Genomic DNA, 27346 nt, shown 5'->3' on the forward strand with positions numbered 1-27346 from the left:
ATTGGTGAAAGACAAGGTATTCTAGGATATGAAATGGGAACATGTGGATGAATTAAGACTGAAAAATAAGAGCACTGGAAAAGAAATCAAGGAACCATAGGCATTTTTTATATCAATGTTCCTCAAAAAGCCAGACCAGACACCATAAGGAGCTTGTGCCAGATTGTACATCAACACCCTGCGTCCATTATCAAAAAAGACTTGCTGCAAAAAAAGGTCAGCTGCATGAAACCATTGAATTTAGTGACAGGTGATTTATATTCTGGCACAAACCTCTTATCATAATCCATACTAGTAATGAACAGTTCAGATCAGACGACATTCTGAGTAGCACTATTCTACTTGGACACTGATTACCACCAAGAATTATGACAGAAAAAAGAAGAAAGTGAGCCAGGCTAATAAAGTGTTAAGGGAGCTCCTGGGTGGCTCAAGGGGTTAAAGCCTCTGCCTTCGGCTTGGGTCTTGACCCCCCCCTCCCGCCCCCCTGCCTCTCTGCCTACTTGTGATCTCTATCAAATAAATAAATAAAATCTTAAAGAAAAAAAGAAGTGTTTCAAGGAAGGAGGGAGATGACCCTCCTTACTTTTTCTTTTTTTCCTCAGACATCACAATACCTCCCCAGGAAAGTTGGCAGATGACTAAAATAAAGAGTGGTAGTGGGTAGCATAATTTGATGGGATGAGAGTAAAAAGTTTGAAATTCTGGAAACTAATGGTCAAGATGTGACAATGAGAAACAAAGACACTTTCTCTATCTCTTTGTTTAGTACTAAGGTGTGCAAAAAGATACTGAGAGAGCTGCAAGGGAAATAGCATTATCAAGAGAGAGGCTAGGTTACAGTGGGATTAATAAAGAGAAGGCAACATTCCCAGAATACATTGAAAATAAAAGGGTATGCTGATGAGTATGAGTTATAGAAGGCATAGTGAGTGAATTTCAGGAGGATGATAAAAGGTAGGAGACAGAAAAAAAGCAACAGGATTAGAATCTGGAGGGATCAAGACTAATATAAAGAAGTTAGGTATAACTAAAAGAACAAAGTCCTTAAAAAGCCATGAGCCAGGACTGGCCTCTGACCAGGATATACTATTTCCTCCATTTTAAAGATGCAGACGGATAGGGTGGTAAAGGAGTTCCTGCTTAGGTTCTGAGGGGCAAGAGGGGACTCATTTGAAGAACAGAGAAGGTTAAATAGTCTTCCTGTCTCTGAGCTTTCTAGAGAAATGTAATATGATCTGAGTTATAACGGCAAAGGGAGAAACCTGAGGCCCCTTAGCATACAGTCAGGCTATTCTTCAAGCATGATTATTAAGTATTCTTACAAAAAAAAAAAAATTAGTACTTTCCAGCTTCCACGTTTGAGCAATACCAATTAAACTATCATTTCTCTGCCTCATGAGTGACCCCCCACCCCCAATCTTGAGGTATTCCAGACTTTTAATCTCTTAAACTTTCTGGCTTCTTTATTTCTTATTCTATGGGAAATAGAAAGACTGGCACTCTGATTCAGGACCCAGGAAAAATGACAGCTGAATTAAGGCAGGAAATGTGACCTAAAGGACAACTATCAGATAAAGAATAACAGTTTCACAACATGAATGGATCACACAAAATATGCATAATTAGAAGATATAACAATATAAACCTAATTTCATAGTCTCACGTGGCTTTTCCAATGGAAGATAATAAAAATAATAAAATAGCTGGACTTAAAAACCAAACTGTAAAATGCCAGAAAATAGACTAAATTTACTAATCTATCCAAAGAGTTCTATTCTATGTCCATGCACACTAGGTTTCCTGTAATATTTAATGTCTACTTTTGCATCTAAATGAACTATTAGGTAGATAAAAGTAATGTGTCACATTGCTGCAATCTTTCAGTAGCTCAGAAAAAGAACTTAATTGTAAGCCAGCACTTTCTATACAGCAGAACAGAACACCACTTGGAAACCTCCACAGTTAGACTGGAAAATATTTCCAACAAACCCTTGTTCCTGTTTTACACATATGGCACTCATCTAGTATACAGAAAACTTCAAAGACAGACTCACTCCCTACATCCTTACCCCCAAACCACTTAATTATACTTAAAAAAAGTTTACAACAATCACCCCTTAATGCAGCAAATTACTACAATCATTTAAGATCATCTTCAAATTGCATTCCCAAGAAATTCTGCAGTAAGTCTAACTTCTCACATTTTTATATGAAAAATGTACAATAAAATATATGTATATACATACATACATCATAATTATTTCAGCTATCCTAAAACCCTTTTAATAAAAGAAGCTTATTAAACTAACCCTTCAGCCTTTGCACATCTTTTACTTCCAAGTCAGATCAGCTACCAGCATTTCAGGTTAAGATTTATTAATCACAGATACGGTTTGTATGCCTGCCGTGAGAACTGATGAACTTGACAGAACTTAAACAGGTTAAATGTATCTCCCCCCCCACCCAACTTTTTAACTAATTGTTTAACCTATCTGTTACAAATCAGCTAAAAGGAAAAATCTGTACAGCAACACGTGAATTATGAAATCATGAGTAAAACTGTGGAAACCTTAGTGAAGAAATTAAAAGACAGAAATAAATATGGGAGAAAATGGGAAGTGCTATGAAGCATTTTCACCCCAGCATCATCCAGCTGTTCACACTATTTAAGCTGCTGGGGCAGGAGCAGCCTTTTCAACAAGTTCATAAGAAATCAGAGGCAGGAAATTTCTAGAATATTATATGAGAAACTTTACAGTGGCTTTGTAAAGTTAAATGGGGAATAGTGGGACAGGGCAAGGAGTAAGCACCTCTGAGATAAATGTTTTTGTGAAAAGTCCAAAGATCAGTTGTTTGTATTCTATACCATATCATATAAATGTAACTGTAGCACTATTCTAAGATACTCCGTTTTATAGAGTATTCTAAGATACTCTATGCACTGCATTTTCAGTCCAGACATAGCTTGTCACTTAAACACGTAGCGTGAGGATTAAACACCCAACTTTTCTAACTCTAGAAATGAAAAACTTTGCCCTAGGAACAAAGGATTTAACCAAAATCTACTTAACTGCCTGCATAAACATATTCTAACCAAGTAATAGCATGCCATTAATTTAAGTAAAACTTATATTCAATTATTTTTTCATTATCTAAACTTTGCTTTTAAGTTTTGGATTTGGTCTGATAACAGTTTACGTTAAAAAGTGTAGACTTCAGACAAAAACCAGGACATGATCTAAAGACATCAATAAAATTTCAGGCTGACAGGATTACGTACATGCAGCCAGAACATGTCCAGCATTTTTAGTGTCTTCAAAGATTAAGTTTTGAAATGTCTTTTAAAAATGCATTTTAGGTGGCGCTTGGGTGGCTCAGTGGGTTAAAGCCTCTGCCTTCAGCTCAGGTCATGATCCCAGGGTCCTGGGATCCAACCCCACATCGGGCTCTCTGCTCAGCAGGGAGCCTGCTTCCCTTCCTCTCTGCCTACTTGTGAACTCTGTCAAATAAATAAATCAGAAAAAAAAACTTTAAAAAAAAATGCTCTTTAAATAACCAAGTTGTTATTTCTCCTTTTCCTTCACCAAAACTATAATTCTTAAACTAAAGTGTTAGTTTCCCAGATTTCACACAGAACACAAAAGTGCTTTTAAGTTCCCAATGTATAACCAAGTGATAGAAGGCATTTTCTAAGTGCCTAAACATGACGCTAATAGTTTAACAATCATATTTCCTATGTTGTATGAACCCACAGATTTGTATCATCCTGTCATATAACAGAAATATCATCATAAAGAACTGTACTCTAAATGGGACCACCGCAGATGTACAAACTGGGAGTATCCTGCCAGTAGGTGTATTTAATTTGTGCTGAATACTGTCTTAAAACATGGATTTTATTCACTAACATGTGCAAATCAAAGGATGCACATTAATCTGATTTCCTGCTTCTCTTAAGAAAAAAAAAAAATCAACCGATGTGGCAACATACTATATTCCCACACAATAGCTGGAACTGCTGAAGACTGGCTGCTTAGAAGGGATTTGTATTCTCCAATTTGTTGTATTGCAGAGTCCCAGTTATCCTATGCCACCTGGTCCTAGAAACATTGAGTAGTCATCACCACTGTAACAGAAGACCAATCCTATATGGCTTATGAAAGCAATCTTACTTTTAGTCACTTATCTTGAATGTCAAAAGGTTGTACGTTATAGTAATGAAGACAAGCAGCCAATTTCAGAGATAAATTAAGTCCTTAATAGAATTTCTCCAGTAAGCTGTATGCACATACTCTTTAAAAGAACTTTCAAATCCACTCTCATTTCTCATGAAAATCTTGGAAAACTCGAACAGCAGCTATTTGACCTTAAGAGAAAATAAATGATGCAAATACCAAGAATCAACTTTAACATTACTAATTCCAAAAATGATCCATTACAAAAAAACACAATCATTCTGGAAAACCATTTGTGTAAAACAAGGCATTCTTGCTGTGTTTAAAAAACAAAACAAAACAAAAACAACTCCTAACAGTATTTCTTAGTCAGTAATTATTATCAGTATTTTCAAAAAACTACAATGAATTCCAAGAGCAAAATGGTGCAGCAAGTGATACCATCATTTTTCTTCCCTACTGTCCACTTTTCTATTTCACTTCAATCACTCTTTATGTAAAACAGGCAACATTTTCAAGTTTGTCTAAATTGATTAATTTTCCACAAAATTAACATTCGACTTCCAAAAGCTAAGAATACACTTCACTCTTGTTACTCATCAAAATCCAGACTGAAACAAGTATATTCATTAAAAAAAAAAAAAAAAAAAAAATTACTAGCAGAAATGTAAGTACTTTAATACAGGAGCAGGGAGAAAGGTTTTTATTTAAAAATTTAAAGGACAAAATATTGGCATAGTACATTACCATCCACAGCCTTATATGACAAAGAGTCTATAGTAACCAAGACAGTATAATCTAGAGTTCATACACAGTGACTGAGCTAGTTGTTTCTACCTAGTTCCTAACACAGACCCATTCCTTGATAATATAACTCAGTTGAGCAGTTAACTCATGTTTTACTGTGTCACTTATTTTAGACTCACTGACAATCTGATTGACTTTTTCCTAAGAATTTAAGTTTCTGTAATTCATTAGAAGACAGTTAAATACATGCTCTCTCACCCCCAAATTATTACAGTGAGTTTTTGGTTTTATCATCATGATATATTTAACCTACTTAAAGGGGCTTACATTAAATGTAATCCCCAATTTAACTTTGATCTTTCTGCTACAAATATTGGTTGAGATGACATTTTCTCAAGACAATCTTTTAATGACCGGTATTGAGATGAATACATTATTCTAGAATTCAAACAATTTCTTGATTGATGCTTTCTGAACAGAACTACTCAAATATTCCACATAAACTTGCTGGGGGGGGGGGCGGACATCACAAGCATTACATTATATCCACTGGAGGGCACTCAACATGGCCAAAGCATGCAATGAAAATATGCCCTAACACTCCTCATTCTGCTGCTGGATAAGGTTTGAGGGAAACTCTGGAGGATAGGGAATGTCTCTTAGAAGAGATGCCCACAATTAACAAATTCAGAAAGGCAGTTAAACGCTAAAAAAAAGATTCCAAGGTGACTGACTTTCTCTGTTAAGAGCATCTTTCTTCAGAGAAAGTAGATTTTATACATACTTTTAAGGATAGCAGGGTTCAGGCCTCAACAGATGGATCTAGGTTTCAAACTGAGTCAAGCTCTGTCTTGCATGAAACAAAAACACAAGCAGCACTCTTAGGTAAACAGAGGAAATAAAGAACTTTCTCCTGAGTTTAAACAATAAAAGCTATACAAATTAATTCCTACTCATTTTTAAGCAACACAAACCACATTATTTTCTCTTCATGGAACCTGAGAAGTATATACTTATTTTAGCTCATTAGCCTAGTTACCCATCACATAATTAGAACATATTACATAAACAATTGTCTGTTAAAGAATGAAAACTCATTCTGCAAATCAGTATTCTCTATATGAGGGTACAAGGGAGGAGACAATAGTTAAACGCTCTGGTATAATCAGAAGCAGTTCCTAGGCTATGTTTACTATTTACTTTTATGGTATAAAAATGTTTTTAGTCAAGCTACTTCAACAAAAGATATCATACTCCGAACAAGAAGAGAACTGCAAGAAAAATGTTAAAACAACTAATGTTTTCAAAAACAATGTCACAAGTCAATACAAAGTACTACATAAGAGTAATATTTTTTATTAGAAGTTTGTGCTATACAAAAAAGCATTCACCCCCCTTCCACCCTGGGTTAGCAATCAAGTATAATTCCAACCAAGTTCAAAGTACAAACTTAAAATTTACCACCTACTCATCTGCAATTATTATCAACAACTACTAAACCATGAAAGAGAAACAAAATCAGGTTATAACTCAACAGATGTAGTCTTTCATTTGAATAACAAAAAAAGTTTCATTTAGCCAAATATACTATCTTATAGTATATTTGCTATACTATATACTATCTTATAGTATATTTGCTATAATTTCACTGCTACTTAAAACTATAAAAAAGATATTCAGACTTTTGAATTATCCACCTTCCTAGTTTCAATAATATTTATGCTACTCTTCCCACCCTCTCAACAAAAAAAAAAGGGTATCTGCACATAGTTTCTTTGTAAGTGCCCCGTTCTAAAATACCCTTTGAGAAATTTGCCTACTTCATGTCTACCCTTCCTATTTGGGGAGGTAAGGATCTATGAAAACAAGCACAAAAACTTTATGTATATGATCAATTTTTATTCGTCATGACTAATAGGAAGCTCAATTCAATTTGGTAAGTTTTAATATTGGAATATACGTTTATTCTACATAATAATCTTAGCAAAGAATAACTAACAACAATTAGTTCCAAATAAAGAAAACTGGAATACTTGACACTTGAACACTGGTAAATGTTTTCTTTTTATCAACCACCCTATTTTAAAAACTTAGCTTTCCCTGAAAGCTATTTAAAATGACTGTTGCAGTCTCTGGGAGAGTCTTAAGCTTAGGACTCCACAAGGACTCTAAGTTGCATGCTATACTAAACTTCCTAGTGCATTTTATTTCCCCCTCAAGGACTTCAGGCTTGAATAATCTCAGGATTCCCTTAATCCTATAGAATAGTCTTCTGCAAGTTTTTCAAGTTACTGTTGCAATCACTTTAGGGCCTTGTCCTTGTACATGGCCTTCAGAACAAAGACTGGGTCAACGTAATGAATATTGGGTGCAAATTAAGCAAATTCTGAAAAACGATATTCTTCAGTAAACCTCAATGGTACTCTTTTTAAATCTAGGGAATGTGTGGGTTTAAATGTGAAAATTAAAATAAATACTACAACAGCCTTAGTTTAGACCCCAAACAAAGCCTCCAAAGTAGAAGTTTATGTCACTAATTTAAGCAGATAGTTAACGGTAAGCGTTATGTAAAGACAGTTCAAGCTATGTCTACTGTTTTGCAGGATGAAGACAAGTTAACCCGAACTAAAGGTACTCAATATTCACCAAATACCATATGAAATGGCTTTCTAAATTCCACATAAAATATTTTGTAACTTCTGCTATCTGAAAAACATTAGCCTAGACTTTATCAAAGGATAGCCGTCTCTTCAAGTCGATGTCTAGTCTAAACCACCCCTATTCATGATACAAAGCTCTCATTTCACTAAAACCACTCCTCGATTTCCTTTTGCCGACCTCTGCATACCAGCAGGCCAGTCTCTCTTCATTCACCACTCACAAACTCAAGGGGGGGAGGGGAGACCACAGATGTCTGGAAGATAGAAAGTATGGAGACAATGCTCCCTCCAAAAGGGAACAGAAAATGAAGGGAACAACTACACCCAACTGCTAAAGCTTTTAAGTTTCGCGGATTCGGAAGCAGGCTTTGAGAACTTCCAAAGCTCTGTTCAAAATCCTCTCCCGAGACAAAACACTGAGAAAAGTTGCAACACCTGAATTTTATTTGGTAAATTTCGTAGCGAGTGAAAAATTCACTCTGCTGAAAGGAAAACGTGCTCTAAAAATCATGTTTAGTTGCCATAAAACTATTTGAATAAATCATTTTTACCAACAAGATTCTCGAAGCACTCAGGAGCTGAATCCCGCGGCTCACTTGATAAGAAATCGTAAGCCAGTCGCCCTGGCCCCCCGCCCGTTTTTTTCCAGGGTCTCACACCCACCGCCATAAATCCAAGACTCCCAGTACGTTGCATGCCGCTTTCACTCACCCACACGATACAAGAAAATATAGGTGTAGGACATGGATTTATATGTGCAAACACTACTGACGCATCCCACCGCCTGCACTAGTAGTTTGGTTTCTCTAAGGTTTAAACTTGCTTGGATCTAAACAAGCGCCAGCGCCAAACTCACATAAGCGGGGCATTTAAAAAAAGGGGGGGGGGCAAATCTCTTAAGAATTCTCTTAATTCGTCCTTAGAACGAAAGAGGAAATCCGAACAGAAAGTCTACTGGCCCTATCGACCCAGCAGATGGGACCTGGGTGGCGTCCCAGGCCCAGAGTCCGTATCCCAACTCCCGGCTGGGGCTGGGAAGGCGGAGCCCCCTACCCCCGTCCCCACCCCGCCCCCCACCCCGGTCCGAAGCATCCAGAGGCGCAGGGTCCCTCCCCCAAACTCGCCCGCGGCCGGAGCCCCGGACGGAAACCACAGCCTCCCCCACGCCCGCCCCCGCCGGTCATCTAGCTCCTGGACTCGCCCTCGCGTCGCCCCCTCCCCGCCAGCGGCGTCCCCGGGGCCCCGAGGAGCACCGCGACCGGAACCCGGCCCTGGCCGCCGCCCTCCGCCCCCCGGGCGAGGCCCGCCCCCACCGCCTCCTCGGCGCCCCCGGCCCGCAACCCCTCCCTCCGCTCCCCACCCCGGGCCTCCGCGCCGCGCCGGGCCCGGTTCCCAGCCGCCGCCGGGACCGCGCGCCCGCGACGAAGTTTGGCTCCGAAGAAGGAGCGGGAGCAACCCCGGAAGGGTAAGGAAAGGAGCGCCCAAGCACCTCAGGGGAACAGGCTCCTCCCGCCGCTGGAGTCGGACCGTCCTCGGCCTGCGGTGGCGGCTCGGCGGGGACTGGAGCTGCTCCTCGGACCTTCCTCCGTCTCCGCCTCCCCTCGCTCTCAGCTCCTAGGGCCAGGATACCGCAGCTGCCACAGACCGAAAGGCTTAAAATGGCGCCGCACAAGGAGCTCTTATAAGGCGCACAGTGGCCGCTGTATCCTGCCGCCACCGGCGCAGCGCGGAGCGTTCCGCCGCGCGAGGACAAGGGGCGGGGCGCGGACGAGCGGCGGAAAGTAGTCCCCGCACCGCCCAGCTCCCGCAACCGACCGCCCCGAGGCGGGGCGGGGTGCCCGCGCGCTCTCCTGCAGTTCCCGGGGCAAGAGGCTAGAGACTGTCCGGCGGCGCGGCTCTGGGTGGCGACCCGTGAGGGCGCAGTGGTTCGAGGCGGGGAGCCCCGGACCCCGCAGGCTAGGGGGTGAAGGGAGGACGGCACTGGGAGCCACTGTCCGGAGCCCGGCGCCCCCGCCCCGCGCGGGCCCTGACCGTGAGAGCGGACGTGGGATTGCCGCGCGCTTCCAGCTGCCTGCGGGCGGTGGCCTCTCGGCTTCGGTCTCCCGGGGTAGGGGGAGGCGGTGGCGCGGGCGCTGAGATCGGGGCCCGCCCGCCCTGGGCGCTGGTGGGCGCCGCCGCCGCCCGGCTGTCGGGTCAGGGAACTCCGGCGGGTTAGGGCTTCCGCGGTGTTTGCGGTCTGGGCCTCACACTCCCCGCAGGACTGGCTCGCGGTATATCGCCCCAAAGCCCCACGCTGTCCGGGTCGTGGATCCCACATCCCGACCGGTTGCTCAGCCTCAATCTGGAAGTGAACCGCCGGGCCGGACCGCCAGCGATCCCCCCTCCCGTAGGTTGTGAACTCTCCTTAGAATGGGCGCCTAGTCCGCAATTCAACAAGTCCTTAACGAGTACGTGCTGTGAACAAATGACTGATGGAAATGAATTAGATCTAGAGCCCTGTCAGTTAGGTTAATTCTTACAATTCCATTTTTATTTGGTTTCACAGTGCTGCTAACTATCAATAGATTTATTTGTAGGGGTGTTTCTTTGGAGGAAATACATTTGTAAGGTAATACTTTTTTGAGAAATCGATTATGTTGTTTATGGAAGGAGTTATCAATTAGTTTGTGATTTTTTAAAACTGATTTCCGATTCCTCAAAAACATTTTTTTAATTCGTCTTAATAGCTGGAGCTGGGTCTTCATTTCCCTTGGAAATGTTGTGATTGTCATCCAGCAAGATTGGCATTTATCAAAGCTGAAACAATTATGATTGATTCAGTTTCTGTGGTCCATTGTTTTATGTTTATTTTTACTCCAAAACAATGGAGACTGCAAAAGCAACAGTGAAAGTTGTCTGGAGGCTTTTATGCCTATACTTAATGCATGCACACAATAGATCTTTATGCATAGGTACAAGGAGGAAACCTACTTAATCACTCTTCACTCCTGGAGTACAATATGTAGCTTTAGGCAAGCTAATGCTTCAGGGCCAAGATATTCTTTAAATAATTGTGTTTTTTCCCCTTGTCTTAAAACTACATACAGTGGTAACGTTTAACTGCTATGACCATACCAGTGGAAAAAGTACACACACTTAAGATGATGTTCGGTAAGATCCATTGTCTAGAATTACTTTCTCATTTGTTCCTTTGCTAGTGATTCTGTAGAATTAAATAAGCCAATGGTGGTGATTAACTCTGCTAGTCAGAATTCAAGCAGAAAAAGTTATTTCATCAAAGCAGTGTTTCCCATATAAACTCAAAAGTGTAAATAGCATTTCCAGGCACTGACCCCCCATTTTAACCCTTATATATAGTATTAAAGAATACACAGTTGATTGAGTACAGTCACATTTAAAATCAGATGACTGATTAATCAATATTTGAGGAATTTTTTATGGATGTCTCCTTTTTCTACATTGTTTTTGTAGTGTTTTTGTTTCTTTCCTCAATAAGACACTGTTAAAACTGGTTAAGACATATTTGCACCATTTATACATCTAAAGGATAAAAACCCTTCTGTGTCTGTATTTCTTTATTCAGATGCCGAAATAACTGAAGTGCTTTCTATCATTTGGATATATTAATATAAATTTGAAATTAAGATTTTTAAATCCCTGCTAATGCTTTAAGTGTTATTAAAGGAAATGTAAAATTTGCAACAATGCAGTAAGCTGTTTTTCCCATCAAATTAAAGTGTATTGAAGAATTACTGGGTGACTACCATTTAAAAAATTTTTTGTTGAAGTTAACATATTGCTCAGAATTTTTTACTTACTTTTCTCAAACAACAGAAATTGTTCCAATTGTCTCACCAAAAATATGACATGAATAACTTCTGTGAAATGAAGACAAACGCTATCATTAAACCAAGGAGAAATGCAAGCATCAAAATACCTGATGAGCTGCTGAATTAAGTGATTTTATAAAAATGATTTTTCAAAATTGACCTTGGGCAATATGTTTCATAAAAAAAACTTGGTTATCTTTTTACACCTTTTTCTTCTAGAGCCGGCCATTTGGGTTTGACATAAATTAATCCATTTTAATGCAAAAGACTGCATTCAACAACCAAACAAAAAAATGCAGAAGACAAATGGTTTTAAATTTCAGGCTCTGTGCCTAGAAACCCAAAGTGTCTCCAGCTGGTTTAACAGAGGAAGTATTACTTGTCATGATATTAAACCATTGGCATATCAAGCAGTAACTACATGGAACTTGAATGTAAAGCTCCCCTTCACTAAAACACCTGCTTTTGAATCACCTTTAGGCAAAGAAATAAATGCCCAGATTGCTTGTGTACTTCCAAAAGAAACATTAATCAAGTCAGCACTGTAAAGAAGGCCCATTCACTTTTTGGATAGTTAACTATCAAACCCATTAATTAAACATTTATTGAGCACTAAGACAATGAGCTTCCTTTAGAGAGAGGAAAATGAGTGACTGGCTTCTTTTGACTAGGTCCCTTATATTAATGTATAATTGTAGCTGTTAATCAATCTGACTTAAAAGTAAACAGAGACAGTAAAAATAAGAGCCGTGAAGTGAGGGTGTGGTCTCGTCTAGACTCTATATCCAAACCTCCTTGGGAAGAAACCTCTCCCAGCAGAAAGGTAAGACTACACAATATTCCATGCACTTACAAGCATTAAGTCCCAATTTCTCTAAGAAGGTCTGTTAAAAATATTTCTTTCTGACAACGTGAAAACATTGGACAAAAAATCAGATCAGCTTTTCATTTAGCAGCTCATCAAGTGGGCTATTTATGGATTGGGACTTTTCATTTGCAATACCTCATCTCAGGGTTCAGTGTTATCTTTTGATTTCTTTCCAGCTGAACAGGCTAAGTAGTTGTAAATACCTCTTGTCAGACTACATGGTTGGCTATTCTCGCTCACAGAAGTAATCTAGGAACCCACTGGGCAAATTCGGGCGGAGAGCCACTGTGGAAAGCTTACATCTGGTGTGCACTGCAGAGGGAGGGAGGGGCGGTGAAGGTGGGAGGCGATGGCCATGGTGGTGGCCGTGGCAGCGGCAGTGGTAGCTATGATCATGGCGGCTTCAGTTATGCCAGGAACAGGCTTCCTGCTTGGAGTTACATGTTCTCGAGGCCTTCCTTGGTTTGACACAACAGTCCTTGCCATACTAAGGAAGCACAGTTAATGGCTACCATACAAAGTGTGAAGGAAAAGCAATGGAGACATCATCCATGATATTCAAAGAACACAAAGGTATATGTTTCTCAATGTTTCTAAGAATTAAGACAGATACCACTGCATTGCAAAGAAATCACGCTTTGGAGACATACTCCCCCCACCCCCAACACACACACACACACACACACACCCCTTTATTAAAAATTTCAAAATGGTTGCAGATATCTCATTCACAAGAAGGTTAAAGGCGTTTCCCATCGCAAGAAGGATTAACTTACCGGAGGATTCTGGGACTGCAGATGTATACTGCGGCAAAATCCTAAATTCATCGAAAAAAATCATTTCTGGACTCCAGCTGCTAAAAATAATAGAATTATAGTAAATCATGGATAAGATTAAAACAAGCCATTTTCACATCCCAAAGTGTTCAGAAAAAAAATGATTCTTTTCTTTTAACTCATTTCTTAAACAATGCAAATTTTAAAGTAGCTTTTCTTTCCAGAGCACGCAGCGCCATGAAATCGATAATTTTTGATCTTTCGGTTAGTAGGCAACATGGTGAGCTATTGCAGGGACTGCAGGCAGCAGACATGTTCTTGTCAGCTAAAAATTTTCATATTGTTTTTGAATCCATTGAGATTTGTAGATGTGATATCACCGGTTTTTTGTTTTAGCCTGCACTGGGCTATGGGGACGCAAACTCTCAGTTTATCGACATATACATGTCTATTTCTTTATATATATTAAAAACAGGGAGTCTTACTGGATCTTAAACAAAAAATTATGTAAAAGGAGTGGCTGGTGTGATTATAATCCCATCATGCAGGGTCCACGGTTCCCATTTAGTGAAATTTCGCAGAGGGCAACTTCTTAAGAACATCCCTGCTGTGCAGAGTGAAAAGCATGAACAAACCAAAGACAGAATTCATCTGTGTTTATATTTTACAAACAATGAAAAACCTACTCTTTGTATGCCTCTTTTCCCCCACCTTATTATTTCATGAAAACTGCAGCATTTTCCCCGCCCCCATCCAAACACTCACCACCCCAGCACTGCAGTGTTCCGTCCCTCTTTTGCTTCTCCTTCGTCTTCTTTTTCGCTTTCACAAATTCTGCACGCGCCATCTTTGTGTGGGGTGATTCTTTGCTAATTTCAGTTACCCATTCTCTTACAAATCGGTTCAGAAATAGAAAATTATAGTGCGCTTTGGGACTTAATTTGCCTAAATTTCTTTCAGTCTTCCCTTCTGACATAGAAAAATGGAAACGACAGGGGGGAAACCAAAAAAAGAGATATTTCTATTATTTCCATAACCTGTTGTATACAGTGGTGATAAAAAAAATATTATTAACATAATAGCAACAGCTGCAGCCTAAATAGAAGCTATGAGATAATTAATGTGCTACAACAAATTAATTTGCTGCAGGTGCCTCTGCTGTGAACTGAGTAACCCATGCCATATAAAGTCTAAATACAATTATGATTCCCCACACACACTAAAACAAAATACAGAGCAAAATGTCTTGTTTGGTAAATATAATGCATGCCTATTGTAAAAAAAATAAATAAAATCCTCTCCAGCCCCTTTCCCCCTGGCCCCCATCACGCCATCTCAAATGGTTTAGTCATCAGTGGTAAGTGTGGAGTTGGATCTGGTGTGTATGTGTGTATGTACAGAGGTGGAGAAGATGGTGTTTTTAAGCATGTGGAGGTTTAATGCTATGTCCTAGTTGGAAAAGGGATGGACCAGCTATAGATTTCTTTTGAAAAAATTAGAGATAGTTCATAATATTTAAGAGCTCACTTGGTTTTAAAACAAAAATTAGGTGGATTCATGAGTATAGCTGGAAGAAAAAATAACAGTGTTGAGCAGTTGTCCATCTGAATTAATCTTTTTAAAAAATCATTCATCTTATAAGAGAGAAATGTGTTTGTAGTGTGGCACTCTTCATTGATGTAAAAGAGAGTTTTTGTTTTTTGTTTTTACTCTCACTTGCTGTCAAGTTGAGCATTTATGGAGAATGGTTGCTGGTTATATTGCAAGTATGTGCCAAAAATACAATGTGTCAGGGCAACTCAGACAGGGGCCTGGAGAAGGTCACAGTGCCAGAAGCAAATGCCCATTTTCTGTTTTGCACCACTCAGCAAAAATGAAATTTGGGCCTAGGAAAATGGAGAAACATACAGATTAAATTTTATCTAACTACTTGACTAAAAAAATGCTCTTGAGTAAGGATCTAGTCATTTCTGACTTTTCTTCCAATAAAGCCATGAAAGAAATGATATTTTGTTGTGGTTGCAGCCTCAGTTCGTTGTTTGTTAAAAGCCAAAAAGTATACATTTTAGCATGGTCTAAGTATTCAAGGCTATTAGTTATTAAAATCTATTTTATCAGATGATCTTCAGTTTCAATTCTAAATCTTACAATAAATGATATTAGTTTCTTAAATAATGGATAGAGTGCTATGGCATTTTAATTTGACTTTGCAGAAATTTTAGTTCTAGGAGATAATATAAGATTATTCTAACATAACACTGTTCCAGCTATCCTCAGAAAGGAGATTGCATGTGTGCAAGTTTTCTTTAAAATAGATTTTTATTTCCCATGTTCCTTTTGGGTGGAGAAGCAGTACTTGTCACTATCATTCTGATGCAGAAGTGCCGTACATTTGTCCTGCCATTTCTCATGCGGTGACGGAGATGCATTTTACTCCATCTTTCTTTTGTTTATACCAAAGCTGCTTCATAAGCCATCTTCACATCTGCTCATATTTTGAATTTATAGTTAGAGAATTTGATTGGGGGGGGGATAAAAAGAAACAAAGACTATTTTCTCTTAAAATGAGAAGAAAGAAATGGGCAATTCCTTGGTAAAAAGGAAAAAAGTTGACAAGTTTGTAATATATACGTCTCCTCCAGGATTTTCCAGTAATTTTTATGTCAGCTGACTGTGTCACTCCACACAAATGTAACCGTCCAAAATCATATTGTTCTATAAAATTGTGATTTTGAGATCAATTAGGGAAAAGAAAAAAAGCTTTAATTTCTTTGACTCTGACCAATCATCCATTCAAAATATTTTTCCTCCTACCATAAATTGTATTCAAATCTAAGCTGTAAGAAATCAAGGTAGAAAATGTCTAACACACACATTTCTCTTTCCCATTCCTATTCTCTTTTCACAGCATAACGACTGCTGGTCTCTCAGCCCTGCCTCATATGACTTAGTTTTTGGAACCTGTATTCTTAGATTGTCAAGACAAGTGACACTGTGCAGGTTCTGAGCAAAAAAAAAAAAAAAAAGTTGTTGTTGAAAGCCAACTCCTTTTGGGATGGTTTTTTACACAGGAAAAAGCTGACTAGTATAGCTAAGATGATTCCATTTGGGGCTTGTTTTTACCACTAACTGATCATTAGGATTAATTTCCTAATGTTGATCCTGAGCTGGGTTGTGTTTTAAAACAAAAATTTCTAATGATTTTGCATTGTGCAGTCTTCTTACTAAAATAACTATGAGTATGCACCCTCTAGATGTATATTTATTTAAATGAAACACATGTACTATTGTAAATGCACACATGAAATATCAGTGAAGCTTGACATTTTTTTTTTAAGATAAAAAGTAAATATAAGAGTTGTAGTATTTTACTTTTTCCTCCCAGTGAATCCTCATGTGCACCTTCTGGGTTTTATTCACTCCACTCAGGACTACTTGTTAAAATTCTGAAATCTTTCATATAATCTGCTTTTAAGGCATTATTTCACCCAATTTGAATGGGTGCAATTCATTTTTTAAAAGTAAACTCAGAGCTTTATTTATCATAGTTGCTGATTGTTGCAGAATTCTTTAGGGAATTACACACTCATCTTTTCTGTTAACTGGCTTTAAATAAACCCTCCAGTAAAAACTGCCATTCACGTTTCTAGCCAATGTACCTGGAATATATACTGGTTGATGGAGTCTCTTGCATCGCTATTTTCTCTTGGTATTTAACTCTTTTGTGTGGGTGTTTGCTGTGTCTCCTTCTTTAACTCTGTTTCGACAAGGTGTTAACGTTTTCAACCAGGAGGATTGAGGGTGCCTTCCGATATCCCTCATGTGGTAATAGTTGTCCTTTTAGTGCCTATTGATTGAGAATCCACATGGTGATAAAAAAGCTCCTATAAAGTCAGTAATGCTTTAAACAAATTTATGTTTTATTAATCCCAGTAGAATCGACATGAATTTGAATATTAATCACAAACGTATGGGGAAGACTCATTTTGCAGTGCACAGACCATTCGTAGAGCCCCTATGGGGTTTTGGAGCCCGTGCTTAACTTGGTAGTGAGAAAACCACAGTGGTAAGGAAAACAGGAGACACAGATTCTACTCTGCTTGCACAAGCCATTGTGACCCAGGCGGGCTCTTTAATCTCTCGGAGTCTTGGCGTCCCCTTTGCAGTGGCAGTCCCAGGAATCCAAACGGCAGCTTCCATTTGCTGAGCTTCTGCCAGATACGAAGCTCTGCCTTTCACAATCCAGGGATCTTCACCTTTTCACATAGAAGACCTCTTTTAGCCATGTCAGACGGGGGGTAGGGGAACGTTATTTTCCCTGTTTCACATTTGGAGAAACTGAGATTCAGGGAAGTTAAAGAGTTTGCTCAGGTTGCAAGAACTGGAATTAGAACTCCAGACCTGTGTTGTCTGGTCCAGTAGCTGCTTGTGGCCTTTTTAATTTAAATGGAAATAGATTAAAATTACAGAGTTAACATTCAGTTCCCGCGTCTCATTAGCACATTGCAAGCACTCAGTAATCACGTGTGGCTACCATAGTGCAAAGCACAGATAAAGAACCATTGTCACGGAGATCCACTGGACAGGGCTGAACTAGACCAACTGCAAAGCAAACCTGTACTTCCACTGCTGGACTTAACTCCTTCTTACCCATTCGTCCCTTTGCTCATTCACCGAACTAACATTTCCTGAATACTTACTACCTGCCCGGCACCATGTTGGACCCTGGAGAGTTGTCTCATTGTGGTGTTGTCCAGAGCAAATGCAATACACATTAGAGAGCTTCTTAAGCTGTAAGGTTCTAGATAAAAGTGCGATACTTGTGTTGTAGTTGCTATAATGCAGTGGGATTCCACTTCACTGAGGGCAGGGTCTCTGTTACTCTTCTTGGAGTCCTGTCCTTCTTTCGCCCCTCTGCCAGTCGGCAGGGTGCAATTCCTATCAAAAGTGAATGCGGAGCTTCCCATAAGAAGGCACGTATATCCGTTTCACCCACCTTCTAAACCTTTTTCCCAGATTTGGCAATTCATTACATGGTGCCCATCACAATATGCTCATCATATTGTGAGCAACATGGTGGCTGGAACCCAGGCATGAGGTCTCAGCTCAGTCAGAAAGATGCTTCTGCTTGGGGCTTTGAAACGGGAGCGAGTGAGAGGAAGAAGCTACAGCACATTTAATATCTGTTTCCTACATTAGTATCACATCGCTGGACTTGTGATGAGCATTCTTACAGGCATCCTTATTTTTGTCCATCCAACTCAACCCCCTCCCCCCTTAAGCCTCCTCCACCTGCCATTACCACCGGAAGCCACATGAAATGAATGCCTCTGACATTTTTGGCCTTTTCCAGGTGACAAAGTTCTATGGTCATTAACTTGTAAAACATGGTCTCAGTTTATCTATATTTCTATCTTCCGCTGAAGGTAAAAAGGCTCCTCCCTATCCCAGCTAGGACTATGAAGAGAGTGGGTTGACTCCTTCCTCTCCCCATCATATCTGCCTCACTGCCTAGCTGCTGCTGTTCACCCTTCTGGGGTTAGGGCTAAGAGGGATGAGGCATTTCCTCACAGACTGGTTACTGTCATAAACTGGCTTTTGCTCTCTGGGTCTGGCCAATGTTGAAAGGTGGCGCTGTTATGGGCATTTTTGTGGGTTTGTTGGCAGCTCTCCTGATGGAATGCTCTATCACTCTCTTGGGCATAGTGGGACTCCACAACCTTAGGGTCCTCTTCAAGGATCTGCCGCCAATCTTGGTATCTAGTCCTTTTGATGTCCTCACTGTGCCCAATTCTGGGACATCTGCATCTCTGCCTGCTGACCTACTCCACACCCTCAAAAAAAAAAAAAAAAAAAAAAGCTGCCATATCTCCATGCTGCAGTTGAAACTTCTGGTCTAACTTCCCGTTCCCCTAAAGATGGCAGAGGGAACCAAATCAGAAATATATAACACAGACTGAAAAAGTGCTGCCTAATTCCATATCCCCCCATATCCACATTCATCAGCATTTCTTTTTTTTTTTTTTAAAGATTTTATTTATTTATTTGACAGAAATCACAAGTAGATGGAGAGGCAGGCAGAGAGAGAGAGAGGGAAGCAGGCTCCCTGCTGAGCAGAGAGCCCGATGCGGGACTCGATCCCAGGACCCTGAGATCATGACCTGAGCCGAAGGCAGCGGCTTAACCCACTGAGCCACCCAGGCGCCCTTCATCAGCATTTCTAAGTTTAATTTTTGAATTAAATAATGTATTCACAATTTTATACATATTTCACCCTATCCACAACTTATACCCATAAAACCCTCACCTTTGCATTGTTAATTTCTTCTGTATCTTGCCAGTTTCTTTATGCATATATAAGTCAATATGAGTTTGGGTTGCTTACCTTTCACCACCCTTCTTACAGAAAAGATGGTATAAAATTCTCTACCTTCACTTTCGTCACTTAACAACATATCTTGGAAATCTCACCTCATCGACACCCCAGAGTAATGCCTCGTTTATTTTTATAGCTGCAAGGCCCTCCACCATACCTCACTTCATTTAGCTAGCCCCTTCACACTGATGGACATTAGGCTGTTTCCAAGAGTTTGTCACTGCAAATTGTGCTTCATGAATAATCTCGCCCACGTGCCCACTTGCTAAGTGCGCAAATTTTAACTGTCAAATTCCCAGAAGTAGGACTGCTGAGTCAAAGGGTATCTTCACCACAAGAAAAGAGTCCTTATTAGGAACTGCCAGATTGCCAATAACTCACGGGCACTCACAAGTGCCATAGGCGTCATAACAATTTCCATTCTCACTAACAAGACACGAGAGTGCCTGTTCGCTGGCAGCCTCGTCAATGGAGGAGGAGGAGGATGCCTTGCCCCACCCGTGCCTTCTAGACTGTCATCTCTATATTGTAGCTGCAACTCTGCCCCAGGGCTTTTTTCTGGCTTCCAGAAGCTGGGTTGGTCCATGCGTGAGTGTGGAAGAAAGGGCAGAAATGCCAGAGAGTTAATTCTCCACAAGTAGCCATCAAAAGCAATGGTCAAGCAGTTGGTAGATAACCTCCCCTGCTTTCTCACCTGAGGAAGGGATAAATCGGATGTGTGTTCTGCACTGTCTCCTAGTTTAAAAGCCTAGCTTCTGATTCCTGGCAATTGGTCTGGTAACACAGCCAGTCACAACTTCTTTCCCTTCTCCTCACTTTCCTGCTGGCCATTCCAGTGATCACCTCCCAAAGAAACTACTTCCACTAAACTATTTGTCTCAAGGTCTGCTTTTGGGAAAATCCAATCTAATAGCTGGTCTCAAACATTTGCAGCTTTAGAAATATCTCAGTGTAATTTAAATTTGCATTTATCTTACAAATGTTATTTTCATATATCTGAGCTATTTTTATTTCTACTTCTATGTACTGATGGTCATATCTTTTGCCTATTGCCTCTTCAGTTTCTATAAAATCAACAGGAAGATTTGTGATATGAATATTTATTCTAGTTTGTTCTTTGTCCTTATGGGGTTTGTAAAATGTTGTTTTATTTTCTTCACTCCACCTTTTCTTCTGCCTCCTCTTCTTTCTTTTTGTTGCTGTTCAGAAGTTTTTATTTTTATGTAGACAAATTAATATTTTCTTTTGTCTTTTCTGAATTTGGAGTCATGGTAAAATGCTTTCTTTCATCTTAAGATATAGAAGAAGAAATTCATGTCTTCTGATCACATGTAAGTTTTAAAAATATTTAATTACATATTTATTCCCTTTGGAATTTATCCTAGTAAATGTTCATCAACTTTTACCTTTATTGTGCTTTTTCTTCTCTATGGTCTCTCCCAGGATCACCCACTGCTCTGAAACTGCCCTTGGGTTACTTTGAGCAAAGTGTCATATTTCACTGCTCTAACCTCTTTCCTCTTGCAGATGACTCTGGGTAGCTGGTCTTTCCTTTTAACTTGGCCTTTACTACCCTTATTAGCAGAAGAGTTTCCCACTGCAGTATTTCTCTATCTGGAATAGCCTCCTTGTATCTTTCACTTTACTGAGCCAGTATTTTATCTCATCCAAAAGTACGTATTTTTTTCCTTTCCCACATCTCAGCATTTTTTCTTTTGTTCTGTTGAAAATTGCAGAGCAACTCATGTGCCATTTTCATATGGCATTGGACCCAGTCTCTCCTAAGGTTGCAGCATGTTTTTAACTGTAAGCCCCCCCCCCCAAAAAAAAAGAAAGAAAGAAAGAAAAAAAGAAAAAAAAAAGATTGAGAGGGCCACTAACAATTTTGTAAATCTTCAGGATCCTTCTGCAGCTCAACACATTGCAGGGTTTTTTTTTGTCTTGACAGTCCACTCTTATGGAGAAAAATACCCAAAAAAAAAAAAAAAAAAATCAGTGAATAGACCTGATAGACCTGATCTGTATTCATCCATAGAGTGCTTAACAAGTCAGGCAAATCATATCTGCACATGAACTTGATTAAATTTTGTTGTTTTGGCCAAACCAGACAAACTGGAAAAATTAAATTTTTTTGGATTTATTGCTGTCCGTTTGGCCATTTCTTAGGTATGCTTCTAAAAATGTTCTTGCACCTCTGGTGCCTCTTTTTTTGATTGTGCAAGCCAATTCTACCCTCCAAGTGTGGGTGAATCATACACACTGATCTTCGCCTTTCTTTTAGTTGAGTATGCCCCACGGAGGCACAGTCTCTTCTTAGAAGGAAAGACTCATCATGCTCTGTTGGTCTGATTAACTGTCCTACCATTGAGTCAGAGGCCCTACTGAGCATGAGGAGAGGAAACCAGCTTTCATTGCTTCATTCCATGGGTGTGTTGTGCTCCTTTGGCCCACACAGGATGCAAAAAGAATGCATCATCTCCATCTGTTTACTCAACTGTATACAGTCCCTCTTGCTTTACCTGGGAAGAGAGTAATGCGACTGGAATAATGCAAGATCCCTTTCATAGATACTCTCCAGGGCCTTTCTGACTTTTCTTGCAGGAGACCAGGGGAGGGGAACTGGGTGGTGAAATGCCCATCTTCCTACCTGTCCTCCATTCTCTCTGCGAGTTTTCAGTGTAGCCTCTGCGGAAACTTCCATCACAGACATCTCCCCTGGGCACCCCCACCCTCCTCATCAGAATACTCCTCCTCTGAGTGTCACTAGCTGTGGGATTGTAAGACTCCATTATAATAAAGGTGACAATGACAGATCTCAAGGAAGTAGAGCTCCAAAGTGAGGGAGGGAGGCACATCAGAGAGAACGGGCTCCGGGAGCCTGATAATGAGCATGGAGAGGACTTTTCCTGCTTATGGGTGAAAAAGATAGGGAAGTCTCTGTTTGAAGACAAAGCACATAATAATGTGATCACAGAGCCCTCCTAATGGGGCCGATGTGATGTTCAGAAAATGTATTCTTTTCACTGCCTTATTCTTACAATCCAGTGGGAAAGGTCTTCAAATGAGTGTTTACTTAATGTATCTAACTTGGTAACACCACACTCTAGCCAAGATTTTTCTATGGCAAAGCTATGCACACAAGTGTATGTTTAATTGACTTAATGACCTTGGGTCTTGTAGATGATTTTTTCTAAACTCTTTGCCTCAGTTAGAAGAATTAAAAAAAAAAAAAAGTTTGTTCAGACAGAAATCTCTTAGTAGTGTTCTCAATTTATTTCTAAAGGATTTTCTAACATGCTTAGCTGGGTGTTCCCTTGCCTCTCCCTTATCCTAAAACGAAAGGCGACTTTTTACAGAAGTGTATAAATTGGTTCAACAAGCATTGCCAGCTTCCTATGTAAGGAATGCTCTGTTTTCCCCAACCTTGAATCTGGAGAAGCGAGGCCTGTGGAGGGAGTGACCTGACATCACCTTGGAGTTCAGGAAGGAAACAAGCCACACCTCTGCTTCGTGTGCCAGAGGCTACGGCTGCCCTCAGGATAGCTGTGTAGGCACTCACATTTCTCTTGGACTGTGACACTGGGCTAGATTCATTAGCTTGACTCGATTGAGTTGATATGGCCTCTCCTGTATTTTCTTTCTGTTGATTTGTTAGTCACTGAGCTTGGGGATCGGGGAGGCACTCTAAACTCATGACTCAAGCAAGCACCTGTAGATCACAGGGGACTTTCCAGAGGTATTCTTTCCCATAGGGCTTTCTGAATGGTTCCTGAGATCCAGAACAAGAGGGCTGGCCCACCAGCCCTACTTACTTTTTTGCTTGGGGAATTTGGGGATGGGGATCAGGAATGACTGCTAATGGGAATGGGGTTTCTTTTTGGAGTGGTGAAAATCTCCTAAAATTGATTGCACTACTTTGTCTTCCCTACTAAAAATGGCTGAGATGTATGGTATGTGAATTATACTTAAACAAAATGAATAAAAATGTATTCATATATCTTATTGTTAATAATTAATTTATTCTTCTAGGAGCCCATCCTTAATGAAGCAAATGATATGCATCTCTCAAGAGCAATATGTAGTCACCCATGACTAAGTGCAGGTGTCAAAAGATATGAGCAGACCTTGTACAAAGTTTGTTCCTGTGACAGACTGAGCAGCTCATACAGTTCTTGCAAACATTGTGAGGCAATATATTCATTTCAAAATCGGGAATATGAGTTTTGTACCATATGCTTAGATAGCCTGAGATTAATTTTTTTAAATGTTAGGTAAATAAAAGCTCAGAAATAGATTGAATCTTCCAGTCACTACTTGCCCAGTACCCAGTACTTCCTGATTCATTGGCTGGAAAGATCACACAAGAACATGCTCAGTGGAACCTCAGTGTCACGTCCTTCAGCATTTTATGAGAGCAGCTGCAGGTAGTCAGTCTGCTAGGATGTCACGGAACCAAGGCATGTGATCTGCCCACATCTGAGAAAGGCTGTACCACTTGGGGCCCCTTGTTCCACACTTTGGTGTTCATCTGCAGGAGGTAGCATTGCATTTCTTTTTAGAAGACTGTCCCCAGTTTCTTGGGGTATAGGTTGTCTATATGCACAGAGAGCCAGCAGCAGCTGGGAGTTTATGTGCCCACCCACACGGGGAGTGGCTTGAACCCATGACTGAGGGGTGCAGATGGGGAAAGTTGAAAACGCCAACTTCCTTATCTCAGGCCTGGATAACTGTGAGATGTCCTTAATAACCCAGAGCTCTTCATGGGATCAGGTGAGGCCATCTTCCGAGGCATTCTGCCTGGGATGCCACTCCTGTTTAGCTTCCTCTCCTTCCCTGTCTGGCTTCCCAAGTTCCTTAGAGGTCTCCCCTGACAGCACTTCCTGCACAAATCACCTGCACACCAATTCTTGTCTCAGAAGCTGCTTTGGGGGGCCTGATCTAAGTCTGTCAACATCTAGGCTAATTGGTGTGTTTGTGGTAAGCATGCCTGGGCACGCTGTGGATACAGCTGGTCTAAGAGTCTCAATTGGCTGTTTGTATGAATCCAGACAGGCCTTGCCCTCGAGAATGTCAGAGTGTAATTGCAGATGTGGAATCAGTTGGGACGCGTTGGAACCAAGAGCTAGAGAAGAAAGACACTGGGGGCTTGGTGACATTGTTTGAGCCCCTCGCGGGGCCAGCTTTAAGGGCAGGTAGTCTGTGCAGTCATGTGGAGCTCTGGGCTTAGAAGGACCCTGTGCTAGTGTTAATGCTATTACACGTCATCTTGAAATTCTTAATGGGTTTTGAAAAAGGTCCCTGTACTTTCACTTTGTGCTGAGCCCTGCAAATTACGTAGCTGGCCATGGTGCCCAGATCTAATGATACCTGAAACTATATTCTCCTGGATTATTTCGGTTTTGCGACCCAGCAAACTTCCCTTGGGCTTCTGTCATTCGCAGTTTATAGAGCTGTGAGCACTGTCTGGGCTCCCAGTTGCAAACATCAGAAACTCATCCCAGCTTGTTTAAGCAGGAGAAGAATTTGTTCAAGAGTATCAGAAGGGAGTTGAGGGAAATTGGAAGGGGAGGTGAACCATGAGAAACTATGGATTCTGAAAAACAATCTGAGGGTTTTGAAGGGGCAGGGGTGGGAAGTTGGGGGAGCCAGGTGGTGGGTATTATAGAGGGCACGTATTGCATGGAGCACTGGGTGTGGTGCAAAAACAATGAATACTGTTACGCTGAAAATAAATTAAAAATTTAAAAAAAAAGAGTGTCAGATAACTCACAAAATCTCTGGGAGGTCTAGAGGAACAAACCAGAAGGCCCACTGATAAAGAACCATGACCAGATTCTATCTCAAACAGAATATACCCCTGGGCACAAATATCGTGTCCATGTCCCTGACTCTGGTCCTTGAATGCTACTTGGGACCTCTGTCCCTGGGAGCAAAGACTGCTGCTCCCCTCAGCTGCATGGACCCCATGTACCATCTCATCCTTTGGGGCAGTAGCTTCACACTCAGAGTCTCGTGTGACTATGTCAGACCAGTGAACCCCAAACGGCTGCCTGCACCTTAGTGGCAAAAGAAATCCCAGCTTTTACTGTAAACAGCCATGGGGACATAAACCAGGTATTTCCCTCCAAATAAGAAAGGGATTGAAGGATGCTGGGAAGCCTCCAGTACCTTCTGCTTACTTACGTACAGCTGACTTCTGCTGAGGGCGGGGCAATTGGAAGTGCTTCAGAAATAGGGTCGATGCACATACTTTCTGCTGTTCTCAGTGATTCTGGGGACCCCCAGGGTGCCGCCTCCAACCAATCCTTGGGACAGCCTATCCTTTTTTGCCCTTTTAGGGGATGCCCTGGGCTCAGTTTTTGACTCCACCTCCCTAGTAATTTACTATTTTCTACCCACCTGGAATCATAACCAGGGCAAGATAGGTATGTTTCTGCAAAGCAAAACATAACGCAGCCCTTGGGTTACAGGGTGTTTGTTTACCTGGAGGCAGATGGAAAGGTGCCTGCTAGAGTTTGTTGGCTGCCACAGAGCGAGTCCCACACACTTACTGCAGCTGGCAGGTAATAAACCGATTTCTATGCAAAAAGACCTCTTTATTGCTAATAATTTTTATGCCAGCTTCCAGCCTGTTCAGAAGGAATATTTCTCAGAATTGGGTGTTAACAAAATAATGAACAAAATAAAATATACAAAGTTAGTAATTATCAGTTTCCTTTAATGAATCAGCCCTGGCGTTTGTTATCACAAATCTGATGTAAAAAATAAATAGAAGAACAAAAAGAGTGCCTTTGGGAGGGGCATGAAATCAGCATTTAAAAACAACTTTCACACATACTGTATCTTTGTCTTGAATGCATTGATTTCAACGGGGAGGCTGGAATACAGACAGTGGGCATGTGCCAAGGGGCTGCTGCAGACACCACGGTCCTCAAGGTGGGGCTTTCTGGCTGTTTTGGGAAAGGCTCTAGGTGGTCTGTTAGGAGAACACCTTGGTGTTGGAGAGGTGAGGCTAGGCAGACATCAACAGGGCCAGATTCATGTCTGACAGAGTGTGACTATGCCAGGGGCTTGAGGACGTGCAGGGTTTAGAACCAAGAAAGAGCAAAGAGCAGTCACTTGTCTGTACCCCTGCCCTGGGTCAGCTCATGGACTCAGTTTTCCTGAAGTGGTATGCTAGATGGGGAGGGGCTGGCATGAACTGGGGCTCCTCTGAGAGGCCACTTTCTGCCCCCTAATGGAAAGAACTGACAACAAGCCTTCATTCTCTCGGGGACACATTACAGGATTTTCCAAAGCGTCCTTGAGGATGATGTGGTCACGAACTCTGTTTATCTGGGAATCAGCCAGTGATGTGTGATAGGTGCTCAGTAAACGCTTGCTACCTTGTTCACCTTAAACCTTCATTGCTGCTGTTTCCACTACCTAGGGTAGTCTTTCCCTTTCCTTGCTTCCCATCAGTCACTAGAACATCTTCAATTTTTGACAGAAAGCATTAAAACATAAAGTCATAAATCTTGAAGGAGCTATAGTCTCCTGAATGCCAGGAGTACACATGCACCCAGGAGACTGCCTTCCGGTCAAGTTCACCTCCAAATCCCTCCTCTGTACTGCACAGGGAGTGCGGATAACCCACGTCAAATTCTGTGTCACCTCTTCCAAGGAAGCAGCCATGGCGTCAGAGCCAGTTCCTGAATCACCTGTGTGGTATGCTTTTACTGACCTTGAAGCCAAAACAACACAGATGAAGAACAGTTCCAAGGATGAGAAAGGCAGGTTGAGGATTAAATTTTTAAGGAATTGGTCATATCTGGGAAGTCTTATCTCTGCTCCCAAGTGCAGATCTTCACTACTGATACAACTCTTTTCAAACAACTCCGCTTGAGACCCTCCCTGTATTGCATCATTTGG

General features: G+C 41.0%; 1 protein-coding gene and 1 long non-coding RNA gene across 3 annotated transcripts in view; both read right to left on the reverse strand.

Moving 5' to 3' along the window:
- The window catches only part of CTNNB1 (catenin beta 1), a 40328-nt gene extending 31115 nt beyond the window's left edge, over positions 1 to 9213 (reverse strand). For both annotated transcript variants that reach the window (XM_082725022.1, XM_082725021.1), the window contains exon 1: positions 9075 to 9213. The gene's annotated coding sequence lies outside the window, so the exon portion shown is untranslated. The remainder of the gene's footprint in view (positions 1 to 9074) is intronic.
- Positions 9214 to 12400: 3187 nt separating this feature from the next.
- Positions 12401 to 13938, reverse strand: LOC309862005. Its single transcript, XR_014310275.1, has 3 exons — positions 13825 to 13938; positions 13060 to 13139; positions 12401 to 12770 (listed from the first exon to the last, which is right to left on the reverse strand). It is a non-coding gene; the product is annotated as an uncharacterized lncRNA (long non-coding RNA).
- Positions 13939 to 27346: the final 13408 nt, after the last annotated feature.

Source organism: Mustela nivalis (genome assembly GCF_964662115.1).
Source record: "Mustela nivalis genome assembly, chromosome: 1".
NCBI classification, from domain to species: domain Eukaryota; kingdom Metazoa; phylum Chordata; class Mammalia; order Carnivora; family Mustelidae; genus Mustela; species Mustela nivalis.